Source organism: Mirounga angustirostris, unplaced genomic scaffold (assembly GCF_029215605.1).
Source record: "Mirounga angustirostris isolate CCGP_5_RB_7025 unplaced genomic scaffold, mMirAng1.0.hap1 SCAF_2, whole genome shotgun sequence".
Lineage (NCBI taxonomy): Eukaryota > Metazoa > Chordata > Mammalia > Carnivora > Phocidae > Mirounga > Mirounga angustirostris.
In genome coordinates, this window is record NW_026991710.1 from 135,545,426 (window position 1) to 135,552,494 (window position 7,069).

Consider the following 7,069-nt stretch of genomic DNA (forward strand, 5'->3'; position numbering starts at 1 on the left):
GTGATCCACTCGTGGTTTTAGCTCAGGTCATGGTCTCAGGGGTCCTGGGATCAAGCCCCACATCATTCAGGATCCATGTTCGACAGGGAGTCTACTTGAAGATTCTCTCTCTCTGCCTCTCCCTCCCTTCTCAAATAAATAAATAAATATTTTTTAAAAAAAGTTATAATAAGCTCTATTTGTATAGGCCAAGTGACTTTGAGAACAGAAAAAAGTGAAATGATCATGAATTATATTGCCAAAAATGTTTCCTATCCTCATGGGATGGGATGTATAATGAATGCAAAACCCAGAGCTCTGCATGTTCTTCTCTATTATTAATATGAATAAGACATGATGAACAGCAAATTTATTGTAGAAATATTGGATTACTAAAATCATTTCCTAAACATGTCGCAGGTAGATGTTTGATAGTTTTGAGTGAATAGGTTGTGAATTTTATTAGCTATTAACTGACTATTATGGTTTATTTTCTACTTAATTTTCTATTATTGATTGCTCTATTTACCATATATATATTATTTTACACTTGATCTTAGTCAAAAGGCTGAGAAGCGATGATTTTATAAACTACTTACATAATATGATCTGTAAGTGTATTTGAGAAACAATTTATTGCTTACATTGTATTTCTATTCTTTAAAAAAATGCCCTTATTTTAGAATAAACATTTTTTAACTAAGGAGATATTGACAAATACAGTCCATTTATGGTTGAATTCCTTTAATATAACTTCTCTTTGTCTTTCTTACTCTCTATGTCTATTTATTTCTATCTCTCCTAACATCAGTCTCATTCTTCAAAGTGAGCATCTATTTATAAAATAATATTTCTTAAATCCTAAAACCAACCTTAAAGATCCCCAGGTGCTTCTAATGGAAACTGACATCAACACAATAATCAACATAGTTTTACATTTTTTTTTAAAGATTTTATTTATTTATTTGAGAGAGAGAGAATGAGAGACAGAGAACATGAGAGGGAGGAGGATCAGAGGGAGAAGCAGACTCCCTGCCAAGCAGGGAGCCCGATGTGGGACTCGATCCCAGGACTCCAGGATCATGACCTGAGCCGAAGGCAGTCGCTTAACCAACTGAGCCACCCAGGTGCCCGCATAGTTTTACATTTTTATTCAAGACACTGTTTAAGATTACATTAAGTTGTTTGAATGTCAGCCAAAATAAATGACCAATACTGTTTTATTTTCCATATTTTTAAATTTAATATTTATTTTTTCTCTTAAGTCCTAATATTCTGCCACTATGTTCAGATGTAAATTGAGATTAACAATAAAATTCTCTTGTCCACATAAGAGTAATGTTACATATTACTTTATCAATCATTTTCCTGAGTAGATATTTCATCAGCTTTTCAGACCTTAAACTTGAATTTCTTATTTAATGTCTATTTTGATGACAGTCACCTTTATATACTAGTGCTATGTCTATGAAAGAACATGTATGTGAGAGCAGACATTTTTATTTTGCAGAAATTTACTGTGTTCCAACACAGTATCAGATGACTATATCTGAAATTGTTTTGTATATCCTAGCCAGTCCTTAAAGAGAATAAAGCAAAGACACTATCAAATATCAAGGATATATTCAATAAAGAACTATTTCACACCAGCCATTGGGTCCTTAAAACAGCTTCCAACATGATCATTTCATAGAGCTCTGGCAATGCTAAAGAATGCTTAGATTATGAGTTAGTCTTCACCATGGAAACACAAAGTTTAGATAGTAGCATGAACTAAACTTTTATCAATGAGTTTTCTTTCATTGTTGAGCACAGTATGTTATGGGACATTGACCACCAAGTTAAAGAGGCAAACAAAATTCCCAAATTATCCCTGGATATTGGAAAACATGAATATAACCTCATTCAACAAAGAAATATTGAAAGATCAGTTAAAGCGAAATTACATTTGTATCATTTTTTTCTTATCAGCTAATCAAGTTTTGTGAAATTTTTCTTTTCTTACGGCCTTGGAAAACTAACTGATGAATGGCCTTTGATAATACCTAGCTAGTGTTAAATTCCTCATTTTACAAAAACTTGAGGTAAATTACCTTCAAGCACATAGAGCTAGTTTAGGGCCAGTCAGGATTAAAAATCCCATTTTAAACTCATAGAGGAAAGATTTCTTACTATTCCACATTGTGTAGAAGAAAAGATCAACAACGAGTTCAACATTATTAGAGTATTGATCTTTGTAAAGAAACGCTGCTGAACTAGATAACTTATATATGCAGATGGCAATAAGCTTCTCAAAGATACTGTCAAAAGAAAGGAATAGCCTTTAAGAGGAGGGCAATGAATACATTTAACTCATCTGCAAGCAATGAAGATCACTGAGGTTAAGAATTGTAGCAGAGCGGAGCGCCTGGGTGGCTCAGTCGTTAAGTGTCTGCCTTCGGCTCAGGTCATGATCTCAGGGTCCTGGGATCCAGCCCCACATCGGACTCCCTGCTCGGCGGGAAGCCTGCTTCTCCCTCTCCCACTCCCCCTGCTTGTGTTCCCTCTCTCGCTGTGTCTCTCTCTGTCAAATAAATAAATAAAATCTTTAAAAAAAAAAAAAAAAGAATTGTAGCAGAGCAATATGGAAGCTTGCCCTTAGAAATAGGCTGATTCAACGGATGAATAACTGAACTAATGATACACTATATGTTAATTAATGGAATTTAAATACATTTTAAAAAAATATACAGGCTGGTTCTCTCCAAAATTAGGGATTGTATAAAATTTAGCCCACAGTTCAGAGCTGATAACAATGTCAAACCTTGAAAACATACTTTAGACAATGAACTGGATCCTTTATGCTCATCTGATAGGTTCTTTATGGGTAACTTGAGAAACATTAAACAACTAGTGTTATTAGGTGATAAATGAATACTTGATTAACTTAATTGGAAGTCCAAAAAAAAATCTATTTGGACTCATTATAACAAAAGATGATATTTTACTGAAATGTTACTTTTATTATAAACACACATATATATATGGTGGCAGTTGTGGAGTAAAGAAGATGACAAAATCTAAGCTTTAAGTAATGATGTATATGAAAAGAGCATTTGGTAAAATATCAGAAAACTGAATTTTGTCATTAACTAATTAGTTCCTTATTTGTTTTAGTTTCTTTAACTATGAACAGTAGTTTTATCACCATCTCTCAGTGCTCTTCCAGCAAGAAACTATATGATTCCTGAACTTTTTTATATTAATGAAATAGTCACATCGTAACAAATATCATGAGTATAAGAAGATTTGATAGGGATAAATAAAAATTAAGAATGTCATTAATAATCTGTATTAATATCTAATAGTTATAATTGAAAAGATCCTTCAGGATTAATTTGATGACTTTATCACAAAATAGTTGATTAACAAAATCAAAATCAACTCAATACAATAAATATCTATTGAGTAGATTCAAGATATTTTTAAGACATAGGCCCTATTTTGAACATACTCTAAATGGTTAAAACAATACAACATATTGATCAATTATAAAAATAAAATGTCAGCACACACATAAAAGAAAATGCCATGTGTAAATATGTGTAATAATTTTAAAAGATTTTTAAAATTTTTTTTTTAATTTATTTATTCATGAGAGTAAATATGTGTAATAATTTTAGATCCTATACCTTGCTGCATTTAAGTAATGACTTCAGATAACTTTCTTGAAAAAAAATAGAAGCTAAAGAACAATAAAAGAAATGTATCTGGGGTGCCTGGGTGGCTCAGTCATTAAGCGTCTGCCTTTGACTCAGGTCATGATCCCAGAGTCCTGGGATCGAGCCCCGCATCAGGCTCCCTGCTCGGCGGGAAGCCTGCTTCTCCCTCTCCCACTCCCCCTGCTTGTGTTCCTGCTCTCGCTCTCTCTCTGTCAAATAAATAAATAAAATATTTTAAAAAATTAAAAAAAAAGAAATGTATCTGGTTTATAATGTTGAAAGAAATAGAACTATAAGAACTAGGGATATATTTGCAAAAGATAATGAATTCTCCATTGAAAGGGCAATAGACATTTCCTCACCTCTATTTTCTCATAAGTGCAAAAATATAGAGAGGGAATAGGGAATTGTTTATGGTAGAAAGAGCCCAGAAAGATACTTAGGATTTTCATGGGTTTCTGGAGAAGAAGGAAATATTAGCAAGAGGCACCCTTTGGCTCAGTTTTAGTTTTTACTTCTGTAGCTGACATCAGAGATAGAGTCATCCATTCAGACATCCTTCTAGTTGCTTTCTTTTACTATAGAAACCTGAGCAATTATAGATCGAATAATAGAAGTTACTGGTTTTTCTTCCCTGAGAAGGTTGCTGAATGGACAGTTTTATTATCTGGAAGTTGTTGCTGGTTCTTTGCAAGCTTGCTTTACAGATGGATACACTTGGTGCCACAGGGATGTTATGGATATTGATCCTGGTAGTTTTAAAATCTAGGTTATGACAGATATTCACAGTGTCTGAACCAACTGGTAAGAGCAGAACAGACTTTCATGTATTAAGGCCGACTTCCTTATTATTGCCCTGTTCTTCAGTGAATAGACATCATAAAGAGAAAAAAAAAAATGTATATATGTGTGTGTGTGTGTGTGTGGAGCATGGATACAGAGTAAGGGACTCCTATAAAGAAAGTAGAGGAAAATAATACAGAAATAAACTAAAACTGTTTAGCTAAAATAGCAATGTCTGGTTAAGTATCATTGGTAAGATGACAAAATAGGGTTAGAGTAAAAGTTTAGTATCAGTGAAACCTCCCATCTGTTTATTTCAACTTACAGTAATGTTTTTGAATGCTTATAGTTCCAATTTTAATATAATTTGCAAATTTCTGTATTCATTATTTATTAATATGAAAAGCAGTGACATAAGCCTACATCATTTTTCATTTCTAATTTCTTAGCAGCTTTTATGATATTGAAAGAAATTGGCCCTAGGGGAAAATCCATGCCATTTGAAAACTTTTTCACAAAGAAAATGCAAATATATGAATTTATTCCCAGACATTTTTTGCTGTGTTTTGTTTGTATAATTCTTATAAAATACAAAGTCAGACAATTTGCAAAATGTTACAGTATGCAATCTTGAGCTCAAATATGGAGAAAACATATGGATTAATGTTCTGAGGGACATGGAAAAAAGAATATGAGAAGTGAATAAAAGTTTGGCAGATGGAGCTATAGTAAGTCACTAGAGGTTGGAAACCATGAAAATGCAGAAGCTATTGGTACAGTGCTGTGAATTTCTCTAGAAGCCCTTAGCAGTCCAGACGTAAAAGGAGAAAGCAGATGGTGGCATTTTTTTTCTTGATTGATTGATTGATTGATTGGAGAGGGGGAACAGGAGGGATAGAGGGAGAGGGAGAGGAAGAGAGAGATTTTTTTTTTTTTAACGACTTTATTTATTTGACACAGAGAGACACAGTGAGAGAGGGAACACAAGCAGGGGGAGAGGGAAAGGGAGAAGCAGGCCTCCCGCTGAGCAGGGAGCCCAATGCGGAACTCGATCCCAGAGCCTGGGATCATGACCAGAGGCGAAGGCAGACGTCTAAGGACTGAGCCACTCAGGCGCCAGATGGTGGCATTTAAATAGGTTCAGAATCAAGGCAAGAAAGACAAAAAAACAAAAAGAATAAAAAAGATGGACATTTATTCTGGCAAGACTAAAACCAAGATTTTCTCTAACCACATTCCTTCCAAGCAGAAAGATTTACTACCTAAGTCTACTTCTGCCCTGATATTTGGCAAACCCAACTACAATGCCATGTTTGATGAACAAAAGTTGGCCAGAGAGAACTTTAAAAGTTATAGATTTGCTGTGTTTCTAAATTTTGTGAATCTAGGACCAGTTCTTTGACAGCCTTGCAGATTTCGTTAACTTTTTGGATTTTCTTCTTCTAAAAAAAAAAGACATGAAAGACTTAACCAATGAAGTAGTTCAACTTTCACTGTCTTGGAGGCACCACATCCAGTCCAGAAAAGGACAGTCCAGACTGCAGGTTGGGGGAAATGTGTGAAGGGCCTGGAGCAGAGACCAAGCTGAATTAGAACTGCAGAGAATGAAGATTGATGCTGGGTTTTAGTTAAATAGGACACATTTGGTGATTTTGGCTTTGATTCCTTTGGGTTCCAAATGAAACATTAAAAACTTCTTCAATTAAAAAAAATGAATTTTTATTTCATTGAGTTCTAAGTTATAAAAAATTCTTTAATTTACTCTCAGGAGATTTAGAAAGTTCATATTCTATTATATTACAAAAATGTAAATTCTATTATATTACAAATATGTGTGTGTGTGTGTGTGTGTGTCATATATTTTATACTCTGCAAGGTTTTTCTTTTTCTTTCTTTCTTTCTTTCTTTCTTTCTTTCTTTCTTTCTTTCTTTCTTTCTTTCTTTCTTTTTTTTTTTTGGAAACCCTTATGAATCTAAATTGACCCTTTGTTGGGAATGCTGATTTTTGCTTATGTGCTTTTTTTTTTTTTAATTTCACGGGAAAGTGCAAACACACTCCCCCACTACCACAAATTATTCAGTTGGGTTTCCCACATTTGGGGAAATAGCAGGGATCAGCACATCCGGAGCGCAATGGATAAGCCTTGCTCTGGGAAAACCACTTTCGTGATCATTGTATCTCCCCTGCCAGGTAAGTATTGCTCATGTGCTTTCTAACATCACAGCATGAACAATTTTACCTGAGGAGTTTATGTATGGATTCTGTTCAGTCCTAGTGGAAAACTTGCCTCTGAAGAGTTCTTTGCATTTGCTTTTCTGAGTACACCAGGAGTATCGGTATCAAGGACTGATTATGATAGTTTCTCAACTTGGGCATTCTGTACCAGTGAGGAGGGCATAAATTCCAACTTCAAAAGCATGTCTGATATAGCTCATGGTTACCAATTATCTAGGGAGATTTTTTTTTTTTTTCCAACCTGGAAACCAGGTGGTGATAGAAAGGCTTTGCCATCTTCCTTTGCTTATAGATAGGTTCTTTGTTTTGCCTAGTTCACTCTTTTACTAACTATGGAGCCCATCAAGGCTTCCTGCTATATATGAAGGTC

General features: G+C 34.3%; 1 non-coding gene across 1 annotated transcript; it reads right to left on the minus strand.

The window, feature by feature from the left end:
* Positions 1-6,498: 6,498 nt before the first annotated feature.
* Positions 6,499-6,662, minus strand: LOC123849184 (U1 spliceosomal RNA). The gene has a single exon (XR_006792010.1). It is a non-coding gene; the product is annotated as a U1 spliceosomal RNA (small nuclear RNA).
* Positions 6,663-7,069: the final 407 nt, after the last annotated feature.